Consider the following 27,310-nt stretch of genomic DNA (forward strand, 5'->3'; position numbering starts at 1 on the left):
CATTTCTGGGAGATAATTTGTATCCTCCTTTGTGAAGACAGATCCAAAGTATGTATTTAATTGGTCTGCCATTTCTTTGTTCCCCATTATAAATTCCCCCGTTTCTGACTGTAAGGGGCCCACATTTGTCTTCACTAATCTTTTTCTCTGCACATATCTATAGAAGCTTTTACAGTCAGTTTTTATGTTCTCTGCTAGCTTACTCTCATACTCTATTTCCCCCTTCTTAATCAATCCTTTTGTCCTCCTCTGCTAAATTCCAAACTGCTCACAATCTTCAGGTTTGCTGCTTGTTCTGGCCATTTTATATTTCTCCTCCTTGGATCTAATACTTTCCTTAATTTCTTTTGTAAGCCACAGTTGAGCCACCCTTCCTGTTTTACTTTTGCACAGACAGGAATGAACAATTGTTGTAATTCATCCATGCACTCTTTAAATGCTAGCCATTGCCTATCCACTGTCAACCCTTTAAGTAACATTCCCCAATCTATCATAGCCAACTCCCGCCTCATACCTTCATAGTTTTCTTTATTTAGATTCAGGACCCGAGTCTCGGAATCAACTCTCTCACTCTCCATCTTAATGAAGAATTTTATCATATTATGGGCGCACTTCCCCAAGGGACCCCAAACAACAAGATTGTTAACTAATCCTTTCTCATTGCACAATACCCAGTCCAGGATGGCCTGTTCTCTAGAGGTGTTATACACCTCTATCAATTCTCCACTCAATCTCCTTTGAGAAAGGCAGAATAATCCTAGCTTTTCCAACCTAACCTTGTAACTAAAATCCCCCATCCCTGGATCCATTCTGGTAAATCGCCGCTGCGTCCTCTCAAGGACCCTCACATTCTTTCTAAAGACTGCTGAGCAGAACTGGAAGCAACACTCCAATTGGGGCCTAACCAGAGTTTTATAATGGTTCAGCATAACTTCCCTGCTTTTGTACTCAATGCCTCTATTTATAAAGCCCAAGATCCCATATGCTTTGCGAACCACTCTCGCAATATGACTTGCCTCCTTCAAAGATTGATGCACATGAACCCCAAGTCCCTCTATTCCAGAACACTCTTCAGAACTGTGCCATTAAGTATATATTGCCTCTCCCTATTCCTTATGCCAAAATACATCACCTCACACTTGTCACTATTAAATTCCATCTGCCACCTGTCTGCCCATTCTGCTAGCCTATCACTGTCCTGTTGCAGGCAGTTCATATCATCTTCACTGTTTGCCGCTCCTCCAGGTTTGGTGTCATCGGCATATTTTGAGATTCTACTCTGTATTCCAAGGTCCAAGTCACTTACCTTGAGCAGAAAAAGCAGTGGTTCTAGCACTGACCCTTGGGGAACACCACTGTCGACTATCCTCCAGTCTGACAAAGAACCATTTAATAAGACTCGCTGTTTTCTGTCCTTAAACCAATTTTCTATCCAATTGGACACTGACCCTCCTAGACCACGAACCTCAATTTTGTTAACCGCCCTTTTATGTGGTACCTTGTCAAACGCTTCCTTAAAATCCACATAAACAACATCCACTGCATTCCCTTCATCAACCTGCTCTGTTAGTTCTTCAAAAAATGCAGTTAGATTAGTCAAGCATGAACTCCCATTTATAAATCCATGCTCACTCTCCTTAATTAACTCGAACCTCTCCAAGTGACTGTTGATTTTTTACCCTGATTATTCTTTCTAAAACCTTACCCACCGCTGCTGTTAATCTAACTAGCCTGTAGTTACCCGGACTGTCCTGACACCCTTTCTTGAATAAGGGTGTCGCATTTGCCACTGTTTAATCCTCTGGCACCTCCCCCGTATCCAGGGAAGATTGGAAGATTATAGCAAGCCCTTCCGTTATCTGCATCCGCATTTCCTTTCGCAACCTGGGATGTGAGCCATCCGGACCACGTGATTTATCTTCCCTAAGCACAGCCAGCCTTTTTAGTACCTCCCTCTCTCAATTTGTACCCTCTCCATTGACTCTACTCTCTTCACTTCGACTGATATTTTGTCAAATTCCACTTCCTTAGTGATCACTGATACAAAGTACTCATTAAGTAGATTAACATTGCCCTGCACCTCTAAGCTTATATTATCCTTTTTGTCCCTCAAAGGCCCGACTCAACCTCTTACTACCCACTTATCATTTACATGCTGCTCAAAGATTTTTGGGTTTCCTTTCATGTTGACTGTCAGTCTATTCTCATAGAAATAGAGAATAAGCAAATATAGAAGATATAAGTATTTCCCATCCTTGATGAGGTGGAATTTTTTATGTTGTGGGTAGTAATGTCTTGGCCCACGAGTGTGGTGGAAGCAGAGACAATCAATGATTTGAAAAGGAAATTGGATGGATACTTGAAGGAAAGAAACTTGCAAGAGGAAAGGGATCGAGCTGGTGAGTGGAACTGACTAGATTGCTCCGGGGAGAGCCAGCATGGACGTGATAGGCCAAACGACCACCTTCTGTGCTGTAAATGACTCTGTGTTGTTTCTCAAATTCAATCCACTGGTGCTTGGTAAATAATTTCACAGTAAATTGTGCAACCAGAAAATCAGAACCAAGGCAAGGGACGCATAAGGAAGCAAAATTGCTGAAACCCGGGACCTTTAAATCTTCAGTCTAACGCTCTCCCAACTGAGCTATTTCAGCCCTACACTAACAGTGGCTTGGTGTCGGTGTCCTTGTTTTGGAAGAAAATACATACATTCAAGTTTTCCAAAAAATTAAAGAACACAACATGTGAGTAATATTCCCCATTGCTTTCTCAGTACTGATGGATTGTGAAGCGGGAGACAGCCAGAAGTGCCACTGAGCCGCACAGACCCCGAGCTGAGAATGAAATGAGATCAAATTCAATCTTTCATAGTGAGATGCTGCTGAGAGGTAAGAGTCCTGAATCAAAGCGAGACTTGCTCATTTCAAACACTCCCTGTACTCTCTGCTCATGAAGCCTTACAAAAGGGAAAAACAGAATGGCACTCAAACTCACAACCCTGCCATTAAAAGTCTCATATTCGACTGACAGAACTGTCACTTCTACTCAGTCTCTTATTGGATGGATGCAAATCCAACGCAGGGGTGGCATTCAAATCCTCCCATGGGTCCACATGTCAGACTGAGTTCCATGTTGTCGACTCAAGCAAAGGAAATCTGCTCACTTCCAAAACTATCAGCGAATTGAAGCTGATTACAATCAACATCTTCAGAGGTCAGAACTACCTGGTGAAAGAAGACAACCTGAAGAAGGATCCACAATTATTCAAAGGCATCGACAAAGTGAAAAACAAGAAAATCGATGAGTCAATGCAAGCCAAACAACAGAAACACTGAAGAATTCCATTCCATTCCAGTCCAGAACCCAGTCCTGTTGTTTTTGGAGTCAGGTCACAATTACAGCAACAACTTTATATTCCCACTTGGCTATCTGAACATTTAGTTAATTGCAATTTTGTCGACAAGCTCTTTGAATCCAGTTGTCTGGTCCTTCAGCAAGCTCCGGATGGAAGTCAATTCCACCTTCTGCAAGGCTGAAACCAATAGATAACCTTAATCTAAAAATGCCAGCAGACCAGGGCTCGCTCGGGACTTGAACCCGGGATCTCTCGCATGTTAATTAACCATACTCCCAAACTGAGAATCATACCCCTAGACCAACGAGCCACTGACAGGTTAGGCTTTATTAGCTGCTGTGGAATTTCACTGGAACCCCCCAGCCAATCATCCATTTTTTTTCAGATCAAAGCATCATCGTGCAAATGCTGAAATAAAAACAGAAAGTGCTGGAAATGTTCAGCAGCTCTGGCAGCATCTGTGCTGTGAGAAACACAGTTAACGTTTCAGGGCACTCACCTTTTATTTCAGCCATCCTTTCAGACTGCTTCTGTCCATCCAATCTCACTTTCTTTTCTATCCACATTCTAACCATTCACTACATTGCTACATTTTTCATGAATTCCTCATTTCTTTTATTAATGACAATTTTGTATTTCTGGCCTTTGCTTCAGACACCACCACAAGTGGAATCATGTCTCCATCTACCCAATCAAACCACTTCGCTGTTTCCTCACATTGCAATGTTTCTTTAACCCTGACAGACTGTGGAGTTTCTGCTGCTTGATTGCAGTTCTTGCTTCCCGCCAGTAGATGTCACCTCACTCCAATACAGTGAAGTTTACAAATCTGAGAGAGACACAACAGGAAATAATTGTTCACATTCTCGTGAATGTGTGGGATTTAGAAATACTAGGAGTGGAGACGAGTTATTATTGCACTCTGCTATTACATCTTTTATAATGGACTCCAGCATTTTCCCCACGACTGATGTCAGGGTAACCGGTATATAATTCGCTGTTTTCTTTCTGCCTCTTTTTTTAAATAGTGGAGTTACATTAAGTACCGTCCAATCCATTGGAACTGTTCCAGAGTCGATACAATTTTGAAAAAAGACCAGAAATGCATCTGCTATTTCAAGGGACACTTCCTTAAGTACTCTGGGATGTAGATTATCAGGCCCTGGGGATTTATTGGCCTTCAATCCCATCAATTTCCCAAACATTCCCTACTAATACTGATTTCACACAGTTCCTCCTTCTCACTAGACCCTATGTTCCCCAACATTTCTGGGAGGTAATTTGTATCCTCCTTTGTGAAGACAGATCCAAAGTATGTATTTAATTTTTCTGCCATTTCTTTGTTCCCCATTATCAATTCCCCCCGTTTCTGACTGTAAGGGGCCCACATTTGTCTTCACTAATCTTTTTCTCTACACATATCTATAGCACCTTTTACAGTCAGTTTTTATGTTCTCTGCTAGCTTACTCTCATACTCTATTTCCCCCTTCTTAATCAATCCTTTTGTCCTCCTCTGCTAAATTCCAAACTGCTCACAATCTTCAGGTTTGCTGCTTGTTCTGGCCATTTTATATTTCTCCTCCTTGGATCTAATACTTTCCTTAATTTCTTTTGTAAGCCACAGTTGAGCCACCCTTCCTGTTTTACTTTTGCACAGACAGGAATGAACAATTGTTGTAATTCATCCATGCACTCTTTAAATGCTAGCCATTGCCTATCCACTGTCAACCCTTTAAGTAACATTCCCCAATCTATCATAGCCAACTCCCGCCTCATACCTTCATAGTTTTCTTTATTTAGATTCAGGACCCGAGTCTCGGAATCAACTCTCTCACTCTCCATCTTAATGAAGAATGTTATCATATTATGGGCGCATTTCCCCAAGGGACCCCACACAACAAGATTGTTAACTAATCCTTTCTCATTACACAATCCCCAGTCCAGGATGGCCTGTTCTCTAGAGGTGTTATACACCTCTATCAATTCTCCACTCAATCTCCTTTGAGAAAGTCAGAATAATCCTAGCTTTTCCAACCTAACCTTGTAACTAAAATCCCCCATCCCTGGATCCATTCTGGTAAATCGCCTCTGCGTCCTCTCAAGGACCCTCACATTCTTTCTGAAATCTGCTGAGCAGAAGTGGAAGCCACACTCCAATTCGGGCCTAACCAGAGTTTTATAATGGTTCAGCATAACTTACCTGCTTTTGTACTCAATGCCTCTATTTATAAAGCCCAAGATCCCATATGCTTTGCGAACCACTCTCGCAATATGACTTGCCTCCTTCAAAGATTGATGCACATGAACCCCAAATCCCTCTATTCCAGAACACTCTTTAGAACTGTGCCATTAAGTATATATTGCCTCTCCCTATTCCTTATGCCAAAATACATCACCTCACACATGTCACTATTAAATTCCATCTGCCACCTGTCTGCCCATTCTGCTAGCCTATCACTGTCCTGTTGCAGGCAGTTCATATCATCTTCACTGTTTGCCGCTCCTCCAGGTTTGGTGTCATCGGCATATTTTGAGATTCTACTCTGTATTCCAAGATCCAAGTCACTTACCTTGAGCAAAAAAAGCAGTGGTTCTAGCACTGACCCTTGGGGAACACCACTGTCGACTATCCTCCAGTCTGACAAAGAACCATTTAATAAGACTCGCTGTTTTCTGTCCTTAAACCAATTTTCTATCCAATTGGACACTGACCCTCCTATACCACGAACCTCAATTTTGTTAACCGCCCTTTTATGTGGTACCTTGTCAAACGCTTCCTTAAAATCCATACAAACAACATCCACTGCATTCCCTTCATCAAGCTGCTCTGTTAGTTCATCAAAAAATGCAGTTAGATTAGTCAAGCATGAACTCCCATTTATAAATCCATGCTCACTCTCCTTAATTAACTCGAACCTTTCCAAGTGACTGTTGATTTTTTACCCTGATTATTCTTTCTAAAACCTTATCCACCGCTGCTGTTAATCTAACTAGCCTGTAGTTACCCGGACTGTCCTTACACCCTTTGTTGAATAAGGGTGTCGCATTTGCCACTGTTTAATCCTCTGGCACCTCCCCCGTATCCAGGGAAGATTGGAAGATTATAGCAAGCCCTTCCGTTATCTGCATCCGCATTTCCTTTCGCAACCTGGGATGTGAGCCATCCGGACCAGGTGATTTATCTTCCCTAAGCACAGCCAGCCTTTTTAGTACCTCCCTCTCCTAATTTGTACTCTCTCCATTGCCTCTACTTTCTTCACTTCAACTGATATTTTGTCAAATTCCACTTCCTTAGTGATCACTGATGCAAAGTACTCATTAAGTAGATTAACATTGCCCTGCACCTCTAAGCTTATATTATCCTTTTTGTCCCTAATAGGCCCGACTCAACCTCTTACTACCCACTTATCATTTACATGCTGCTCGAAGATTTTTGGGTTTCCTTTCATGTTGACTGCCAGTCTATTCTCATAGAAATAGAGAATAAGCAAATATAGAACATGTAAGTATTTCCCATCCTTGATGAGGTGGAATTTTTTATGTTGTTTGTGGTAATGTCTTGGCCCACGAGTGTGGTGGAAGCAGAGACAATCAATGATTTGAAAAGGAAATTGGATGGATACTTGAAGGAAAGAAACTTGCAGGAGGAAAGGGATCGAGCTGGTGAGTGGAACTGACTAGATTGCTCCGGGGTGAGCCAGCATGGACGTGATAGGCCAAATGACCACCTTCTGTGTTGTAAATGACTCTGCGTTGTTTCTCAAATTCAATCCAATGGTGCTTGGGAAATAATCTCAAAGTAAATTGTGCAACCGGAAAATCAGAACCAAGGCAAGGGACGCAAAAGGAAGCAAAATTGCTGAAACCCGGGATTGAACCAGGGAACTTTAGATCTTCAGTCTAACACTCTCCCAACTGAGCTATTTCAGCCCTACATCAATAGCGGCTTGGTGTCCTTGTTTTGGAAGAAAATACATACATTCAAGTTTTCCAAAAAATTAAAGAACACAACATGTGAGTAATATTCCCCATTGCTTTCTCAGTACTGATGGATTGTGAAGCGGGAGACAGCCAGATGTGCAACTGAGCCGCACAGACCCCGAGCTGAGAATGAAATGCGATCAAATTCAATCTTTCATAGTGAGATGCTGCTGAGAGGTAAGAGTCCTGAATCAAAGCGAGACTTGCTCATTTCAAACACTCCGTGTACTCTCTGCTCATGAAGCCTTACAAAAGGGAAAAACAGAATGGCACTCAAACTCACAACCCTGCCCTTAAAAGTCTCATATTCGACTGACAGAACTGTCACTTCTACTCGCTCTCTTATTGGATGGATACAACTCCAACGCAGGGGTGGCATTCAAATCCTCCCATGGGTCCACTTGTCAGACTGAGTTCCATGTTGTAGACTCAAGCAAAGGAAATCTGCTCACTTCCAAAACTATCAGCGAATTGAAGCTGATTACAATCAACATCATCAGAGGTCAGAACTACCTGGTGAAAGAAGACACCCTGAAGAAGGATCCACAATTATTCAAAGGCATCGACAAAGTGAAAAACAAGAAAATCGATGAGTCAATGCAAGCCAAACAACAGAAACACTGAAGAATTCCATTCCATTCCAGTCCAGAACCCAGTCCTGTTGTTTTTGGAGTCACGTCACAATTACAGCAACAACTTCATATTCCCACTTGGCTATCTGTACATTTAGTTAATTACAATTTTGTCGACAAGCTCTTTGAATCCAGTTGTCTGGTCCTCAAGCCAGCTCCGGATGGAAGTCAATTCCACCTTCTGCAAGGCTGGAACCAATAGATAACCTTAATTTAAAAATGCTAGCAGACCAGGGCTCGTCCAGGACTTGAACCCGGCATCCCTCGCATGCTAATTAACCATACTCCCAAAGCGAGAATCATACCCATAGACCAACGAGCCACTGACAGGTCAGGCTTTATTAGCTGCTGTGGAATTTCACTGGAACCCCCCAGCCAATCATCCATTTTTTTTCAGATCAAAGCAACATCCTGCAAATGCTGAAATAAAAACAGAAAGTGATGGAAATGTTCAGCAGCTCTGGCAGCATCTGTGCTGTGAGAAACACAGTTAACGTTTCAGGGCACTCACCTTTTGTTTCAGCCATCCTTTCAGACTGCTTCTGTCCATCCAATCTCACTTTCTATTCTATCCACATTCTAACCATTCACTACGTTGCTACATTTTTCATGAATTCCTCATTTCTTTTCTTAATGACAATTTTGTATTTCTGGCCTTTGCTTCAGACACCACCACAAGTGGAATCATGTCTCCATCTACCCAATCAAACCACTTCGCTGTTTCCTCACATTGCAATGTTTCTTTAACCCTGACAGACTGTGGAGTTTCTGCTGCTTGATTGCAGTTCTTGCTTCCCGCCAGTAGATGTCACCTCACTCCAATACAGTGAAGTTTACAAATCTGAGAGAGACACAACAGGAAATAATTGTTCACATTCTCGTGAATGTGTGGGATTTAGAAATACTAGGAGTGGAGACGAGTTATTATTGCACTCTGCTATTACATCTTTTATAATGGACTCCAGCATTTTCCCCACGACTGATGTCAGGCTAACCGGTATATAATTCGCTGTTTTCTTTCTGCCTCTTTTTTTAAATAGTGGAGTTACATTAGCTACCGTCCAATCCATTGGAACTTGTTCCAGAGTCGATAGAATTTTGAAAAAAGACCAGAAATGCATCTGCTATTTCAAGGGCCACTTCCTTAAGTACTCTGGGATGTAGATTATCAGGCCCTGGGGATTTATCGGCCTTCAATCCCATCAATTTCCCAAACATTCCCTACTAATACTGATTTCGCACAGTTCCTCCTTCTCACTAGACCCTATGTTCCCCAACATTTCTGGGAGGTAATTTGTATCCTCCTTTGTGAAGACAGATCCAAAGTATGTATTTAATTGGTCTGCCATTTCTTTGTTCCCCATTATAAATTCCCCCGTTTCTGACTGTAAGGGGCCCACATTTGTCTTCACTAATCTTTTTCTCTACATATATCTATAGAACCTTTTACAGTCAGTTTTTATGTTCTCTGCTAGCTTACTCTCATACTCTATTTCCCCCTTCTTAATCAATCCTTTTGTCCTCCTCTGCTAAATTCCAAACTGCTCACAATCTTCAGGTTTGCTGCTTGTTCTGGCCATTTTATATTTCTCCTCCTTGGATCTAATACTTTCCTTAATTTCTTTTGTAAGCCACAGTTGAGCCACCCTTCCTGTTTTACTTTTGCACAGACAGGAATGAACAATTGTTGTAATTCATCCATGCGCTGTTTAAATGCTAGCCATTGCCTATCCACTGTAAACCCTTTAAGTAACGTTCCCCAATCTATCATAGCCAACTCCCGCCTCACACCTTCTTAGTTTTCTTTGTTTAGATTCAGGACCCGAGTCTCGGAATCAACTCTCTCACTCTCCATCTTAATGAAGAATTTTATCATATTATGGGCGCACTTCCCCAAGGGACCCCACACAACAAGATTGTTAACTAATCCTTTCTCATTACACAATCCCCAGTCTCGGATGGCCTGTTCTCTAGAGGTGTTATACAGCTCTATCAATTCTCCACTCAATCTCCTTTGAGAAAGTCAGAATAATCCTAGCTTTTCCAACCTAACCTTGTAACTAAAATCTCCCATCCCTGGATCCATTCTGGTAAATCACCTCTGCATCCTCTCAAGGACCCTCACATTCTTTCGAATGTCTGCTGAGCAGAACTGGAAGCAACACTCCAATTGGGGCCTAACCAGAGTTTTATAATGATTCAGCATAACAACCCTGCTTTTGTACTCAATGCCTCTATTTATAAAGCCCAAGATCCCATATGCTTTGCTAGCCACTCTCGCAATATGTCTTGCCACCTTCAAAGATCGGTGCACATGAACCCCAAGTCCCTCTATTCCAGCACACTCTTTATAACTGTGCCATTAAGTATATATTGCCTCTCCCTATTCCTTATGCCAAAATACATCACCTCACACTTGTCACTATTAAATTTCATCTGCCACCTGTCTGCCCATTCTGCTAGCCTATCACTGTCCTGTTGCAGGCAGTTCATATCATCCTCACTGTTTGCCACTCCTCCAAGTTTGGTGTCATCGGCATATTTTGAGATTCTACTCTGTATTCCAAGATCCAAGTCACTTAACTTCAGCAAAAAAAGCAGTGGTTCTGGCACTGACCCTTGGGGAACACCACTGTCGACTATCCTCCGGTCTGACCAAGAACCATTTAATATGACTCGCTGTTTTCAGTCTTTAAAACAATTTACTATCCAAATGGACACTGACCCTCCTAATCCATGAACCCCAATTTTGTTAACCACCCTTTTATGTGGTACTTTATAAAATGCTTTCGTAATATCCATATAAACAACATCCACTGCATTCCCTTCATCAGTATTCTCAGATAGTTTATCAACAAATGCAGTTAGATTCGTCAAGCATGAACTCCCATTCATAAATCCATGCCCACTCTCCTGAATTAACTCAAACCTCTCCAAAGGACTTGATTTTTTTTCCCTGACCTGTTGATCTCATGCTGATAGCAAGCTCACCATAGAGCATGTTTTTGGCAATGTGACCGTCATCCATTTGGCCCAGTCAACAGAGTCACCGCTGACTCAAGAGGGCAAACATGCTGCGGATCCCTGCACGCTGGTGTACTTCCGCATTCGGCACTCTGTCCTGCCAGGAGATGCCCAGTATCCATCTGAGGCAGTGGAGGTGGAAGCTGTTCAGCCGCTTTTTTTGGCTTGTATAAGTTGTTGATGCTTCTCTACTATAAAGGAGGGTGCTGAGAACACAAGCCTGGTACACGTGGAGCTTTGTATTTTCGGTCAGTTTGCTGTCGGTTCACACTTGTCTTCTCAACTTTGACATGACAGCTGCAGCATTGGCAATCCTGGTGCTGATTTCAGCATCAAGGGACAGATTGCTGGTGATTGTTGATTGAAGGTATGTGAAGCTGTTGACAACCTCCAAAGTGAGGTTGTCGATGTTGATGGAAAGTGGAGTCTCTACGTCCTGGCCCGTAACTTTCATCTTCCTGATGCTGATTGTCAGTCCAAACTCTTTGCAGGCCAGGGAGAACCGATCTACAAGCTGCTGTGACTGAACTTCATTATGGGATGTCAGCACAGCATCATCAGCAAATAGCAACTCACAGACTAGGAATTTACCCACTTTGGTCTTGGCGCACAGTCTTGCCAAGTTGAACAGCTTGTCGTCAGCTCTGATGTTCAGGTGAACACCTATATCTGAGTAATTGAAAGTGTACAATAGCAGCATGGAGAAGAATATGCCAATTGTAAAGGATGTGATAACTAGACAGTTCGAAAATGATGACATGATTGGGCAGAGTCAACATAGATTTATGAAAAGGAAAACAGGTTTGAAAAACCTGTTGAGATTTTTGAGGATGTTACCTATAGAACAGATAAAGGAGAACCAGTGGATGTGTGGTATTTGTATTTTCCTTTGGTAAGGTCCCACACAGGAGGTGAGTAAACAAAATTAGAGCACATAGGCTTGGGGATAATATACTGATATGGATTGAGAATTGGTTAACAGACCGAAAACAGAGAGCAGGAATAACGGGTCCTTCTCAGGATGGCAGGCTGTTACTATTGGGGTACTGCAAGGATCAGTGTTGGAGCCACAGCTGTTAACAACCGAAATAAATGATTTGGATGTGGGGATTAAATGTAATATTTCCAAGTTTGCAGATGACACAAAGCTCGGTGAAGTGTGAGTTGTGAGGAGGATGCAGAGAGGCTTCCTGGGGACCTGGAGAGGCTAAGTGAATGGGCAAGAACATGGAATATAATGTGAATAAGTGTGAAGTTATTCACTTTGGTAGAATAAACAGAAAGACAGAGTATTTCTTAAATGGTGAGAGGTTGGGAAGTGTCGATGTCCAAAGGGACCTGGGTGTCCTTGTTCCTGAGACACTAAAAGCTCTTGTGCAGGTGCAGCAATCAATTAGGAAGGCAAATGGTATGTTGTACCCACACGAGGGGTCATGAGTACAGGAGTAAAGATGTCTTGCTGCAATTGTCTAGAGCCTTGGTGAATCCGCACTGGAGTATTGTGTACAGTTTAGTCTCCTCATCTTATGAAGGATACACTTGCCATAGCGGGGGTGAAACAGAGGGTCAACAGACTAATATTTTTTTTGCATTTATTTCATTTCATCTCAGTTTGTTCAGTTTGCTTACCTACTGTTTTTTTCAGGTTTGTACTTCCTGCTGTTCAATATTCAGTCCATTAACACCTAATCTGTACTAATGCTTTGTCTTTCAACACACCATTAACATATTGTTTGCCTTTGCTGCATGACCTTTTGGTCAGCTATGTGGCCTTGTCCAATCTACACCTTCTCCTTGTTATCTCTTGCCCCACTCCCACCCCACTTGCTTATAACCTGTGACTTTTCTAATATATGTCAGTTCCGAAGATGGGTCACTGACCTGAAACGTTAACTCTGCTTCTCTTTTCACAGATGCTGCCAGACCTGCTGAGTGGTTCCAGCATTTCTTGTTTTTATGTCACCAGACTAATCCCTGGGATGGTGGGATTGTCTTATAAGGAAACTGGGCCTGTATTCCTTAAAGTTTCGAAGAATGAGAGGTGATCTGATTGAAACTGACAAAATTCTTACAGGGCGTGACAGTGTGGATGTAGACAGGATGTTTGCCCTGGTTGGTGAGTCTAAAACCAAAGGACATCGTCTCAGAATAAGGAGTAGGCCATTTAAAACTGAGATGGGTGGAATTTCTTCACTCAGACGGTGGTGAATCATTGGAATACTGTGCCCCAGAGGGCTGTGGCAGCTCAATCATTGAGCATGTTCAAGACAGAAATTGATAGAAATCTTGATACTCATGACATCAAGGGATATGGGGATAGCATGGGAAAGGGGCTTTGAGGTAGGTGATCAGCCATAATCGAATTGAATGACAGAGCAGGCTCGACGGGCTGAATAGCTTACTCCTATGTTCCTCTGTTCCTAAGAGAGTTGGCGCCAGCGCGCAGCCCTGCTTTACCCCACTGCTGATCTTGAAAGCGTCTGATGTTGCTCCATTGTAACTGATGGAACTGTGCATGTTCTCGTGGAAAGAAGAGATGATGCCCAAGAGGTCAGGAGGGCAGCCTATGTTCCATTGCAGTTTGAAGAGGCCGTCTCTGCTGACAAGATCAAAGGCCTTAGTGATGTTAACAAAAATGTGTGAGGTTCTGTGGCGCAATGGATAGCGTATTGGACTTCTAAATAATGATTGAGACGTTGTTCAAAGGTTGTGAGTTCAAGTCCCACCAGAGTCAGATATTGGACCAGAAACAGAGGAGCACAACGGAACAACAAATGAAGAAGTGCGCCAAAAGCACAGACTCGGAGACAGAGCGAGAGAGAGAGGAGCAGAGCAGGGGAAAAAAAATCGAGGAGTGACGTCACAATGGAGAGTGAGAGCAGGGAAACAGAGAGCCGCTGGGGTGAGTATCCAGGATTTGGTTCTTTCTTCGGTGCAGTGGAAGGAGCTGTTGGGTGAGGATCTGGTAAGCTGTCACATCGCAGGCAGTTGATTGGTTTGGCAGAACCGACCTGCTTGATGCGCATCTGGTAAGTGATTCAGATCCATTTTAGTCCTATCGTTTAAAATAGTAAACAAACTAGTGGTAAATTTAATAAAATATGCAATAAAATGAATAATTGAATAAAATATTTAAGTAGTTAATTGAAACACGTTCAGGATGACAGGACAGGTGATGTGTCACAGCTGCAGCATGTGGGAGTTCCTGGATGCCAGTGTGATCCAGGGCAAACACGTCTGCAGTTAGTGTTTGCGGCTCAAAGAGGGAGAAAAAAGGAATGTAGTGGTAGTAGGGGACAGTATAGTAAGGTGGATTGACTCTGTTCTCTGCAGCAAAAGCAAGAGTCCAGACGGCTGTGTTTCCTGCCGGTGCCAGGATTCAGGACATCTGCTCAGGGCTGGAGCGAAACATACAATGGGAGGGGGAGGATCAAGTCGTCGTGGTCCATGTCGGTACCAAAGACATAGGCAGGACAAGGATAGAGGTTCTGCAAAGTCAGTATGAGGAACTAGGCACCAAATTAAGAAGCAGAACCTCAAAGTTAATCATCTCTGGATTATTACCTGAGCCATGTGCAAATTGGCATAGGACAAATAAGATTAGAGAAAGTAATGTGCGGCTGAAAGACTGGTGTGGTAGTAGTGGGTTCTGGTTCGTGGGGCATTGGCACCAGTACTGGGGAAAGAGGTGGCTGCACCGTTGGGACTGTCTACACCTGAACCGTGCTGGTGCCGGTGTTCTAGCGAGCCACATAACGAGGGAAGTAGAGACGGTTTTAAACTGAATAGTGGGGGCAAGGGATCAAATTTGGGAAGATATGGTGAATCAAGGAGGAGAGACAAGGCAAGAGAGAAAGGTATAAATATGGGAAATGATAAACAGACTGTGACAGGAAGGGACAGAATGTACAAATCTAAGAGTAAATCGACAGATAAGGCTAGAGGTGACAAAAATAATAAAAGGACAAAACTAAATGCTCTGTATCTGAATGCATGGAGCATTTGAAACAAAACAGATGAACTGGGAGCACAAATAGAATAAATAAGTACGATCTGATAGTCATTACAGAGACATGGCTGCAGGGCGACATAGATTGGGATGTGAATATTGGAGGTGACATGGCATTTTGGAAGGACAGGAAGCTAGGAAAAGGTGGCGGGGTAGCTCTGTTAATTAATGATGGTATTAGCGTAATAGAGAGGGATGACCTGAGTTCTGGAGATCAGGATGCAGAAGCAGTTTGAATACAAATGAGAAATCATAAAGGCAAGAAGTCACTTGTGGGAGTGGTGTACAGGCCACCTAACATTAACCACACTGTCGGATGGGATATAAAGGAAGAAATAATGGCAGCTTGTCAGAAAGGTACTGTGATAATTATGGGGGATTTTAATCTACATATAGATTGGAAAATTCAGATGGGCAGAGGTAGCCTAGATGAGGAATACATAGAATGTTTTGGGGATAATTTCTTGGAACAATACATTCTGGAGCCAACCAGAGAGCAGGCTATACTAGACCTGGCATTGTGCAACGAGATAGGATTAATTAATGACCTCATAGTTAAGGTGCCCCTAGGTAGTAGCGATTATAATATGATTGAATTTTACATTCAGTTTGAGGGAGAGGAGAGTGGGTCCCAGACTAGTATTTTAAATTTAAATAAGGGCAATTATAAGGTCATGAAAGCAGAGCTAGCTAAAGTGAACTGGCAAATTAGGTTAAGGGATAAGTCAATAGAGATGCAGTGGCAGACATTTAAGGGGATATTTCAGAATACACAGAATAGCTACATTTCAACGAGAAAGAAAAGTTCCAAAGGTGGGACTCACCATCCATGGTTCACGAAAACAGTTAAAGATACTATCAAACTTAAAGAAAAAGCCTATAATTGTGCAAAGGTGGGAGGCAGGTCAGAAGATTGGACAGAATATAAAAAAAACAGCAAAGAATGACTAAAAGATTGATAAGGAAGGTAAAATTAGAGTATGAGACAAAGCTCGCAAGAAATTTCAAGACAACTAGTAAGAGTTTCGATAGATATTTTAAAAAGAAAAGAGTTAACAAAGCGACTGTTGGTCCAATAGAAAGTGTGTCTGGGGAATTAATAATGGATATTTAAGAGATGGCAGATGAATTGAACAGATACTTTGCATCGGTCTTCACTATTGAGTATACAAATAACATCCCAGTATCAGGAAATTGAAGGGATGGAGGAACTCAAGAAAATTACAATCACCAGGGAAGTGGTACTAAACAAATTGTTGGAGCTGCGGGTTGACAAGTCGCCAGGTCCTGAATTGGCTAGTGAGATAGTTGATGCGCTGGTTTTAATATTCCAAAATTCCCTAGATTCGAGAATGTTCCGTTAGATTCGAAAAGAGTGAATGTAACTCATTTATTCCAAAAGGGAGGGAGACAGAAAGCAGGAAACGACAGGCCAGTTAGCTTAACATTTGTCTGAGGGAAAATGTTTGGAGCTATTACAGAGGATGTTATAGCAGGGCATTTAGAAAAAAATTAAGGTAATCAGGCAGAGTCAACATGGTTTTTTGAAAGGGAAATCATGTTTAACCAATTTATTGGAGTTCTTTGAGGGAGTTACATGTGCTGTGGATAAAGGGGAACCAGTGGATGTATTGTATTTCGATTTCCAGAAGGATAAGGTGCCATATCAAAGGTTATTGCAGAAAATAAAAGCTCATGGTGTCGGGGGTAACATATTGGCATGGATAGAAGATTGGCTAGCTGACAGGAAACAGAGAGTCAGCATAAATGGGTCATTTTCTGGTTGGCAAGAAGTAACGAGTGGTGTGCCACAGGGATCTGTGCTGGGGCCTCAACTTTTTACAATTTATATAAATGACTTAGATGAAGGGACCGAAGGTATTGTTGCTAAATTTGCTGATCACAAAGATAGGTAGGAAAGTAGGTTGTGAAGAGGACATAAGGGGGCTACAAAGGGATATAGATAGGTTAAGTGATTGGGCAAAGACCTGGCAAATGGAGTATAATGTGGGAAAGTCGGAAATTGTCCACTATGGCAGGAAGAATAAAAAAGCATATTATCTAAATGGTGAGAGATTGCAGAGCTCTGAGATGCAGAGGGATCTGGGTGTCCGAGGGCATGAATTGCAAAAGGTTAGTATGTAGGTCCAGCACGTAATTAGGAAAGCTAATAGAATGTTATCATTTATCACCATGGGAATTGAATACAATAGTAGGGAGGTTATGCTTCAGCTATACAGGACATTGGTGAGACCTCTTCTGCAGTACTGAGTACTGTACTGGTCTCCTTATTTGCGGAAGGATGTAAATGCATTGGAGGTAGTACAGAGAAAGTTTACCAGACTAATACATGGAATGGGTGGGCTGTCTTACAAGGAAAGATTGGACAAGCTAGGCTTGTCTCCGCCAGAGTTTAGAAGAGAAAGAGGTGACATGATTTGTTATTTAATTTATTAATTAACAAATTAGCTATCCTCCAGTCTTCCGGTACCTCACCCGTGGCTAACGATGACACAAAAATCTCTGCCAGCGCCGCAGCAATCTCCTCCCTTGCTTCCCATAGCATCCTAGGATACATCTGATCAGGCCCTGGGGATTTATCCACCTTAATGCGCTTCAAAACCTCCAACACCTCCTCCTTTGTAATGTTGATATGCTGCAGGATATCGCTGTTCCCTCCCTTGAACTCACTAGCTTCCATGACCTTCTCCACGGTAAATACAGACGAGAAATTTTCATTTAAGACCTCGCCCATTTCGCGTGGCTTCACACATAGATTGCCACACTGATCCTTAAGGGGACCTACTCTCTCCCTAGCTACCCTTTTACTCTTAATACACTTATAGAATCTTTTAGGATTCGCCTTTATCTTATCTGCCAGGGAAATCTCATGGCCCCTTTTTGCCCTCCTAATTTCCTTCTTAAGTATACTCCTATATCCTCTATACTTCTCGAGGGACTCGCTCGATCCCAGCTGCCTATACCTGACGTATGCCTCCTTCTCTGTCCTGACCAGACCCTCAATATCCCTCGTCAACCAAGGTTCCCTAAACTTGCCAGTCTTGCCCTTCCATCTAACAGGAACATGCTGGCCCTGAACTCTTCCTATCTCACTTTTAAAAGCCTCCCACTTGCCAGACGTCCCTTTACCTGTAAACAGCCTCTCCCATTCAACTTTTGAGAGTTCCTGTCTGATGCCATGGAAATTAGCCTTCCCCCAATTTAGGACTTCAACCTGAGGACCAGTCCTATTCTTTTTCATAACTATCTTGAAGCTAATAGAGTTATGGTCACTGGTCCCAAAGTGCTCCCCCACTGCCATATCAACCACCTGCCCATCCTCATTTCCTGAGAGGAGATCGAGTGTAGCCCCTTCTCTAGTCGGGCCATCCACGTACTGCTTCAGAAAACTATCCTGGACTCACTTAACAAATTCTTCCCCATCTGATCCCTTAGCACTAAGGCAGTCCCAGTCAATATTAGGGAAGTTAAAATCACCTACTATTACAACCCTATAATTCCTATACCTATCTGTGATTTCCCTACATATATGCTCCTCCACTTCCCTCTGACTATTGGGGGGCCTATAGTATAATCCCATCAAAGGGATCACCCTTTTATTATTTCTAAGTTCTACCAGTATGGCCTCACTGGACATTCACCCCGGAATATCCTCTCTAAGTACTGCCGTGATGTCCTCCCTAATCAATAGTGCAACTCCCCCTCCTCTCTTACCTCCACCTCTGTCACGCCGGAAGGATCGGTACCGCGGAACATTGAGCTGCCAGTCCTGCCCATCCCTCAACCACGTTTCCGTAATAGCTACAATACCACATTCCCATGTACCGATCCATGCTCTGAGTTCATCTGCCTTACCTGTAAGGATACTTGCATTAAAGTAAATGCGGTTTAGCCCACCAGACCTTCCACGCTCCCTGTCCTGCCCCTGCCTGGCCTGCCTACTGGACTTGCTTGCTTTAACCTCTCCATTTGCCTCAACTATCTCATCGAAGAGACTACTACTTTGGGTCCCACCCCCGCTGCAAGACTAGTTTAAACCCTCCAGTGTATTAGTATAAAATCTCCCTACAAGGATATTGGTCCCCTTCCAGTTCAGATGCAACCCGTCCCTCTTGTACAGGTCACCTCTGCACCAGAAGAGATCCCAATGATCCAAGTACCTGAAGCCCTCCCGCCTACGCCAGTCTTCAGCAATGCATTCATTTGCCTAATCCTCCTATTCCTACCCGCACTAGCACGTGTCACAGGGAGTAATCCTGAGATTACAACCCTAGAGGTCCTGCTCTTTAACCTTCTGCCTAACTCCCTATATTCACTTTGCAGAACCTCATCTCTCTTCCTGCCTATGTCGTTCGTACCAATATGGACCACGATCTCTGGCTGCACACCCTCCCCTTTCAGAATTTCCGGCAGCTGCTCGGAAACATCCTTGACCCTTGTATTAGGGAGGCAACATACCAACCTGGAGTCTCGTTTGCGGCCACAGAAACGCCTATCAGCACCCCTTATGATAGAATCCCCTATCACAATAGCTCTTCCACCCCTTTTCCTCCCCTGCTGTGCAGCAGAGCCCTCCGTGGTGCCACGGACCGCGCTGTTGTTCTTTTCCCCTGGGAGGTCTTCCCCCCAACAGGAACCAAAGCGGTGTATCTGTTTGAGAGGGGGATGGCCACAGGGGACTCCTGCACTACCTGCCTGCTCCTACTATTCCATCTGGTGGTCACCCATCCCTTTTCTGCCTGTGCATCCATTACCTGCAGTGCGACCACCTCACTAAACATGCTATCCATGACGCCCTCAGCTTCGTGGATGCTCCACAGTGAAACCACCTGCAGTTCAAGCTCCATAATGCGAGTAGCCAGTACCTGCAGCTGGATACACTTCCTGCACACATGGTCGTCATGGAGACTGGGAGGGTTCCTGAATCCCCACATAGCGCAGGAGGAGCATATCACGGGGCTGAGCTCTCCTGCCATGACTTACCCTTAGATTAATTAGTTACTCCCTTAATTAAAAAATACAAATGACACTAGGGGCCTTGTTCTACCCACTACAATCTAAAGTCCTTCATAAGCTACAATGAATAAAAAAAACACTTTAGTAGTACTCATCTTATCAGCAGAGGTTTTTTTTTCAAGTAAAAAAACTTTGCCCTTTTCTTTCAGATATTTAAATACACTAACAACAGTGACTCACCAACCAATCACCTTGCAGCCCTCCTCTGACATCACAGTTGGCTTCTTTTTTTTCAAAACTCCAGCACACTGGAAGAGCTCCACTCCACTCCTGGAAGGTAAGAGACTGGACCTCGATCCTCGGATTGGATTTATAGGCTCCGCTCTCAACGTTCTCCTCATATCGGTCCATATAGGTCTGCTCCGCTCCGCTCCTCTCCGCTCCCGGAAGGTAATTCACCAGCTTTTGCAGAAAAGTAGGTCTTAAGCTGTTGCAGTACCTGTTAGAAAGATAGTCTAAGTTATTCTGAAGCCATCTTCCAATGTCATCTACATGGAAGCAGGATTTTAAAGGATAAGATGTAGTTTTTAAAAGTCACTTCAATCTTGCTCAAGAGTCTTTCCAAAGAAGCCAAGTAAATCTTGATAAAAAGTCATTTACATTTAGAGATCTTTTAAAAGCACTTCAATCTTGTTAATAAAAAGTCAGATGTAAATTTAAGAACTCTGATCAGGCCATGCTAAAAAGTTACATGCAATTAAGAAATAAAATACAACATTTTAAATGTCTGAACTCCCTCTGAAAGTTGACAACTGCTGCTGCCGGTGTCTTCCTGGAATAGTGGAGCTGTTGTGTCAACAGAAAAGTCCTTCCCGAGCACCCCTGAGCCTGTTGGTACCGGCTTTAATCCAACCCAGGTAAAAATCAGGGTACATTGTGGGCAATGAGGCCAAATTGCTGAACTACAGGTCCCTGTCACTTTAAAGAGTGGGCTGGTGCGATTATGATCAGAGGCTCCTTCTAAGCACATTTCTCACCACCACAACTTCCAGATGCTGGTGTTAGTGTGTGCATGTACCAGCAGTTGCAGTGCTGTTCAGACCCTCAATAGCTGTGAAAGTCTGAGTTCACCGCTATTGGGGCTGTAAAATCCAGGCCAATATCTCACAGTCCTGTTAGATTTGCTCTCCCTCTGTACAAAATCAAACTCCACACATTGTCTTTCACTCACTCCTGTTTCCAGCCCTGATGGTGCAGAAATCCCCTCTCAAAGGTACACAATCCAGTTGATTTCTGATCAAATACCCCTTCCTCATTCAATAGAGGAAACAGAGACATGAACAGGAGTCAGGTGCAAGAAAGTTTCACCAACAGAGCAAAGAAATGCACCAACAAAAGTCACCCCTACTTTCCAAATCATTTCACTGGAATATTCTTTCACTTGTTTTGTCGGATGACTGCAATAAATCTGAAAATGAGCACCATGAGGTTTGTGTTCACTAGTCACTTGTTCTCCTGTGTTTGTCTGTCAGGTTTGTAATTCAGTTTGTATTGGATATTGAAGAGAATCTCTTTTCAAGATGATTGCACATCGCACTGTGTTTAAAGCAACCAACTTGGAAAATGGCAGAAAATGAATCTTTCAATACCTGTGTGACCAGAATCTTCCAATGCTTTTCAACAGCTAGATTGATGATGCTTGTAATCTGTATCCTGTGGAGAATGGGAGAGGAGAATAAAAACATGGTGCATGAACAGGACAGACTGTGTAAAATGGGAGCACAGAAATACTGCCACCTCATTGAAAGTTAATGAGATTTATTCTAAGTCAGACACCTGTCCACAATGAACACGTGAATACATTAATTGTCCACTTTCAATCTAAATGGGACTGAGGTTCCAACAGAGAAGTTTTCTGGAAAATACCTGCTGCAGTTTTAAAATTGATGAACTGGAACATCTTATACTAACTTTCAAATAACTGGAGTGATTGTATAGTTCTCATAGTGGAGAGAAGGAGTTGTTTATAAATATAAGCAGAGAAACACATTTGTGGATTGGTGAATGAGCTTTAACTTGCTGAAATGTATTTGTCCATTGGTTGCAGGTCACTGGAAATTCTTTTTTACATTTCAATTGTAGCAGCAGCAGTTAGCAGCAAAATGTCTGATTAATCAGAGTAGTGGGTCTGGGAAACACTTAAACAGCCGAGACCCTGTAAAACAGAACTCCAAGTAATAGTTTAAATAAGGCACTGAACTGACAGAGCGGTAAAGGCCTGCTCAGGTCAGGAACCTGACAGAACCACATTGGACCCGAGCCCGACCCGGCCCGAGTATCTCCATTTATTCCCACGCCCAAACTAACCCGAGCCTTACCCGACCACTGGAATGTTCACTTTATCTACCTCCCGATTCCGAATCTACAGGAAGCTGCAGCATGAGCGCAATGACGTCATAGAGATGCTCCCTTGCTCACTGAGCAGACTCAGAGTTTCCCTCCTTGATGACCCGGACTCCCAGCTTAGATTGGCTTTTCAACTTTTGACACTTATTAAACTCAGCTTCCCAGCAGAGTTAAATGTAATACTTACTGTGTGTGTCCGACACGGACTCAGCCCGACCTGGACCCAGCCCGACCCGAACCTGGCCCGACCTGACCCGAGCCCGAAAGCCAGACCCGGAAGAGCGACCCAACACGACCCGGACCCGACACAGGTCGTCGGGTCCCGTCGGGTTCAGGTCGGGTGGCAGGCCTTTCCAGAGCGGAGGTCAGATGAGGATTGAATTAATTTCAATCACTGAATCTGAACAAGAAGTAAATCTGTCAGGAATGGAAAACTTTACTTTATGTGTGAGTTTGTGGCGCAACGGTAGCGTGTCTGACTCCAGATCAGAAGGTTGCGTGTTCAAATCACGTCAGGCTCAGTTATGTTTTCCAGCAGCTAATGCTCCTGGATTTTATATCAGAAGAGAGTTCGTTCTCTTGGAATGTTCGTGCATGGTCGAATTTCAAGATCAACTTTAATAGATTAAAATCCTGATTTCTGGTTCCGTTCCATTTCCATGCGCAGTTCTTATTTCACACTGTTTTATATCAGAACAATGCTTCAGGGATGTGATGTGTCCATTGTTTGCACAATCGCTCTGTCACCCAGTGTGAGAAATAAAACACAAACCGCACAGCGTGCGGCTCAAACCCATACCTGGCTCTGTCTATCGGCCGCTTAGTTCAGTTGGTTAGGATGCAGTGTTGATAACAACAAGGCTGTGGATTTGATCCCCATGTGCGCTGTCACATGGTCAGTCATCAATTTGACACATTTTTGTAACACTTAAAATCCAACTTTTAGATGCAAACAAGTTTACATAAAATGTCAGAGGGAATTTATTTTGAATAACATCCATTGCATCTTTGTCACTGGTCTGGAGTAACACAGAATTCTTTCCAATTATCTTCCGTTTGCTGATAAACATTGAACTCGTGGCCTTTCTCGTTAATGGTCACGAGCAGCAAAAACAGACAGAGCAAGTCTGACAGCCCAGAGATGTGGAAAAGGCTTCAGTTTGGGACAAATGCAGCAAATCAAATGTTCACCCGGCCCCGAAAGATTCAAAAACTGGGGAAAAGGACACAAGGAGATAGAGAATAAGCTAAAGCTGACAATGTAAATATTTCCCATCATTGATATCTCTCCATTCCAATCCAACCTTCAGAGTTGGGTAAATAATTTCAGTGTAAATTGTGCAGCTCAAGAGTCAAAACCAAAGGGCGATGCAGAATAAAGGAGAACTGCCAAAACCCCAGATTGAACCAGGGATCTTCAGTCCAACACACTCCCAACTGAGCTACTTCAGTCTCACAGGCTTGGGATGATAAGTGGCAAGTAACATTCGCACCACACAAGTGCCAGGCAATGACCATCTCCAACAAGAGAGAATCTAGCTATCTCCCCTTGACAGTCAATAGCACTACAATCACCATCAACATCATGGAGGTTACCATGGGTAGCCATACAAATAATGTGACTACAAGAGCAGGTCAGAGGCTTGGAATCCTGAGGTGAGTAATTACAGTGCAGCTGATGGCTCCACCCCAGGGGCTGAATTTGTTCTGTAAACCATGAAGCAGCTTCCTCTCAAATCCCAGATTTATCAATAAATCCTCTTACAAAAGCCCCAAAGTGTGATATATTCCTCTCACTCATCCATGACTCCTGACTCCCCAAAGCCTGTCCACCATCTGCAATTCACAAGTCAAGAGTGTGATGGAATACTCTCCACTTGCCTGGATGGGTGCAATTCCAACTCAAGAATCTCAACACCGTCCAGGACAAAGCAGCCCACTTGATTAGCACCCCATCTACAAACATTCACTCCCTCCATCATCGGCACACAGTGGCAGCAGTGTGTACCGTCTACAAGATGCACTGCAGCAATGCACCAAGACTCCTTAGACAGCACCTTCCAAACCCAGCGACCTTTACCACCGAGAAGGGCAAGGGCAGCAAATGCAGGGGATACCACCACCTGCAAGTTCCCCTCCAAGCCACACACCATCCTGACTTGGAACTATATCGCCGTTCCTTCACTGTCGCTGGGTCAAAATCCTGGAACTCCCTTTCTCACAGCACTGTGGGTGTACCTACCCCACATGGACTGCAGCGGTTCAAGAAGGCAGTTCACCACCACCTTCTCATGGGAAATTAGGGATGGGCAATAAATGCTGGCCTAGCCAGCGATGCCCACATCGCATGAATGAATGAATAAAAATGTGAAGTATCCCTTGTGTCATTCTTTTGGTATAAAATATAACCCTGGTGGAATTGCCCCTCCCAATCACACCTCACTTCATAGAACATAGAAAATGGAGAAAATTTATGGCACAGAATGAGACCATTTAGCAATCGTGTCTGTGTCAGCTGAAAAAGAGCGATCCAGCCCAATCCCACTTTCCAGGTCTTGGGAATGGGATCTGAACAGATGTCAGAGCTCACATTATGTGAATGTTCTGTTGAAGTGTTGGTGAGCTGATATACCAGTGGAGATTCACACTGTTGGACACAGTGTGAAATACATTCAAGTATTTATAAAACATTACAACATGTGAGTAATATTCCCCATTGATTTCTCAGCACTGATGGATTGTGAAGTGGGAGACAGCCAGAAGTCCCAGTGATCCACACTGACCCTGAGCTGAGAATGAAATGAGAAAAAGTTCAATCATCAGCAGCGAGATGCTGCAGAGAGGTAAGAGTCCTGAATCAAGGAGAGACTTTCTCATACTGCTGTTGAATCTCATTTCAAACACTCCTTGAACTCTCTGCCGAGGAATTCAGAGCTGGATAACGCCTGTAAAATCAGCCTAAAAAGGATATAGAAAACACCCACCGTGGGCTCAAACTCAAAAACTTGAGATTCAGAGTTTCATGCTTTCATCGACTGAGCTCACTAGGCCTGAGACAGTGTCCCCGGCCTGTCTGTTATTGGACGGTGCAGCTGTTGGCTCCACCCCAGGGGCTGAATTTGTTCTGTAAACCATGAAGCAGCTTCCTCTCAAATCCCAGGTTTATCAGTAAATCCTCTTACAAAATCCCCAAAGTGTGATATATTCCTCTCATTCATCCAGAATAAAAGTTACATCTTTTGCTCTTTTTACCTTCCAAACATTGACTTCTATTTTGCTCAGCATTTATTTCTCTCTCCTTTTTATGTTGTGCATTTCCTAATAAACATTTCATTTCAATTATTTATGAGGGATGAAATGAACAGAAAAGATTTTCTGCAATGGTACCGGGGTGTGAGACAGAGTGAGTGGTACGGATCTGGAATACACTGCCTGAGAGTGTGCTGGAGGCAGATTCAATCGTGGCTTTCAAAAGGGAATTGGATAAACACCTGAATCGAGAAAAGTTGCAGGGCTACAATGAAAGGGCAGAGGAGTGGAATTAGCTGATTTGCTCTTGCAAAGAGCTGTCATGGACATGATGGACTGTATGGTCTCCTTCTGTACTGTAACCATTTGATTCCTTGATTCTAACTCTGTCAAAGTTGTTCTGAACTTGCTCTGCTCCAAGGAGAACAACCCCAGCTTTTCCAGTGTCTGCACATAACTGAAGTTATGAGGAACCATGGGGAACCCACTGTAAACCTTCCTCCAGACAGAAATACAACTGTTCACCACCACACTGTGACCCAGCTGTTCACATGATTTGGATGCGGGGACCAAATGTAGTATTTCCAAGTTTGCAGATGACACAAAACTAGGTGGGAATGTGTGTTGTGAGGAAGTTGCAAAGCGGCTTCAAGGGAATTTGGACAGACTTAGTGAGTGGACAAGAAAGTGGCACATGAAATATAATGTGTAAAAATGTGAGGTTATCCACTTTGGTAGGAGAAACAGATGTGCAGATTATTTGTTAAATGGTAGGAGTGTGAATGTACAAAGGGGCCTGGGTGTCCTTGTCAATAAGTGACTGAAAGCTAACATGCAGGTGAAGCAAGCAATTAGGAAGGCTAATGATATGTTGGAGGATATGCAAGAGGATTTGAGTACAGGAGTAGTGAAGCCTTGCTTCAATTGTATATAACCTTGGTTGGTCTGCACTTTGGAATACTGTGTGAAGTGTTGTTCCCCTTACCTTCGGAAGGATATCATTGCCATAGAGGGAGTGCAACGAAGGTTCACCAGACTTGTTCCCGGGATGGCGGGACTGTCAAATGAAGAGAGATTGGGGAAACTGGGCCTGTATTCTCCAGAGTTTTGAAGAATGAGAGGTGATCTCATTGAAACTTACAAAATATTTAAAGGGATAGACAGGTAGATAAAGCTAAGATGTTTCCCCGGGTTGAGGAGTCTAAAACCAGGGGACACAATTTCAACGTAAGGGGAAAGCCACTTCGGACAGAGATGAGGAGAAATTTCTTTACTCAGTGGGTTGTGAATCTTTGGAATTCTCTACCTCAGAGGGCTGTGGAAGCTCAGTCATTGAGTATGTTTAAAGCAGAGATTGACAGATTTCTAAATACAAATGACATAGGGGAGATGGAGATAGTGTGGGAAAAAGGCATTGAAGTGGACAATCAGTCATCATCATATTGAATGGCAGGGTGGGCTCGACGGGCTGAATGGCCGACTCCTGCCCCTATGTTCCTATCAGTCTGCAAACTTCATATGCATGCTGTCATTGTCCCTTTTATTCCATGGGCTTAAGTTTTACTGGCAGTCTAGTATGTGACATCATCAAGAAGGTTTTTAATGAGTTAAATAAGGAGAAATTGTTTCCAGTGGCAAAAAGGTCAGTAACCAGAGGATGTATTTATCAGGTGAGT

The 27,310-nt window shown here is 43.3% G+C and overlaps 2 non-coding genes across 2 annotated transcripts; one reads left to right on the forward strand and one right to left on the reverse strand.

Annotated features, from left to right (window-relative positions):
• Positions 1 to 7,213: 7,213 nt before the first annotated feature.
• On the reverse strand, positions 7,214 to 7,286 carry trnaf-gaa (transfer RNA phenylalanine (anticodon GAA)). The gene has a single exon. It is a non-coding gene; the product is annotated as a tRNA-Phe (tRNA).
• Positions 7,287 to 22,834: 15,548 nt separating this feature from the next.
• trnaw-cca (transfer RNA tryptophan (anticodon CCA)) lies at positions 22,835 to 22,906 on the forward strand. The gene has a single exon. It is a non-coding gene; the product is annotated as a tRNA-Trp (tRNA).
• Positions 22,907 to 27,310: the final 4,404 nt, after the last annotated feature.

Source organism: Heterodontus francisci, unplaced genomic scaffold (assembly GCF_036365525.1).
Source record: "Heterodontus francisci isolate sHetFra1 unplaced genomic scaffold, sHetFra1.hap1 HAP1_SCAFFOLD_43, whole genome shotgun sequence".
In the NCBI taxonomy this organism is placed as follows: domain Eukaryota; kingdom Metazoa; phylum Chordata; class Chondrichthyes; order Heterodontiformes; family Heterodontidae; genus Heterodontus; species Heterodontus francisci.